Source organism: Rousettus aegyptiacus, unplaced genomic scaffold (genome assembly GCF_014176215.1).
Source record: "Rousettus aegyptiacus isolate mRouAeg1 unplaced genomic scaffold, mRouAeg1.p scaffold_m13_p_7, whole genome shotgun sequence".
NCBI lineage: Eukaryota > Metazoa > Chordata > Mammalia > Chiroptera > Pteropodidae > Rousettus > Rousettus aegyptiacus.
In genome coordinates this window covers 100348343-100349888 of record NW_023416310.1, presented here as the reverse complement: position 1 = coordinate 100349888, position 1546 = coordinate 100348343, and positions in this window count along the sequence as shown.

Here is a 1546-nt window from a genome sequence, read left to right as displayed (position 1 = left end):
GGAAAGCATTTCACAAGTGATTAATCAATGAACAATATAAACTCTCCTGGTGTGCAGTCCCTTGAAAATTTTTGAAGTGCTTTTCAATCTCTTCTCCCTTTCAGTTCTTATGGTAACAATTGGAGGAGGGCATGTCAGCTGTGGGAACTCCAGCTCTGTAAAGGATGAGGCAGAGAGAGATAGGTGACTATTCTTTGCAATTCTTGTCCATTTCCCCACCCACTCAGTTATAAAAAAGAAGAGAATTAAGAATATTTAAATGCTTGTTCAGCAGTTCAAAACACCATTATAACAGTAGATGTTTATCTATACAGTCAACAACTTTTGAAGTTTAGCTTCTAGGATTTCTTTCACTATCAAAATGTAAGTATGCAAATGGTCTACAGAGAAAATACACTTAGCTCAGAAATTAATTACTCACTATTTTAAATATCAAGATTGGAGAGTGAGATGCTGACCAAGATTTAGTTTAGATAACATATTTTACAATAAATGACAAAAGACAATACTTAAGCATTTATTTTGTTCCAAAGATAAAGTCTGACGTTTTTATTTTGCGATAAAAGCCCATGTGTCATGGATTACTTCTCTAGGGATAAAACAAAATAGTAATATTTTCTGGGAAGCCACAGCACAAAATGACACACAAAAAAAAGGCACTAAATTTCTAAGTAAAACCATTCTGTCTTTTTCTCCAAACAGCCAAGAGATAACTAGTTTTGAGAATCCTTAAGCACTAATTTCTTAATCAAATAGTTATTTCTAAGTTGGTATTTCCCAACTAAGTGGGATGGGGCAAGCCCCGCTTCCTATAGAGGCTTCTTCCCCAAGGAGGATGATTTCTAGCTAGGTGTCCTGCACCTCTCTTTTTGCTTCCCTCCTAAGCAAATTCTGGTTCCCAGAGACATGGGTGGGGCCTATTGCTCCTAGTTTGGTTCCCATGTAGTTTCCAGAGCTCCAGACCTATGATCCATCCTCTCCTCTACAAGGCAGGGCTGGAAGCAAGCTGATCACTTAGAGGTGACTGTTGGAAAGAAGTAGAGAAAAAAGCTGAAAGGCGAGAAGTAGGGATTCTTTGGCCACGAATCACAGAAACTCCACTTAACACTGGCTTAAACATTGAGGAATTTACCAACTCACAGAACTCCGAATCTGTGGATAGAGTGGCCCCAAGGGTGGGGTTGAGGGGACCAGGGCTCAGGTGTCTCTGTCTCTCTGTGCATTAGCCTCCCCTGGTGGCTGCAAGATGACTGCCTCAGGTCCAGGTCTCACAACCAGGCATGATGATATAAATTCTAGATTTGGAATTGATGTCAAGCATTTTTAATGCTTTCACTTTCAACACATATTACCAAACTGCCCTCTAGAAAGTTGTTCTAAAATGCTATATAATTTATAATTATCTATTTGTCAGGTTTTAAAATGCCAGATTATGACACTCCTGCCAACACTGGACTTTTTATTCACCTTGGCCAGTGTGCTTGGCATATAACATATGATAAGATATATTTGTTAAGTTAATGAGTTATTGCTCATTTAGGTTTCT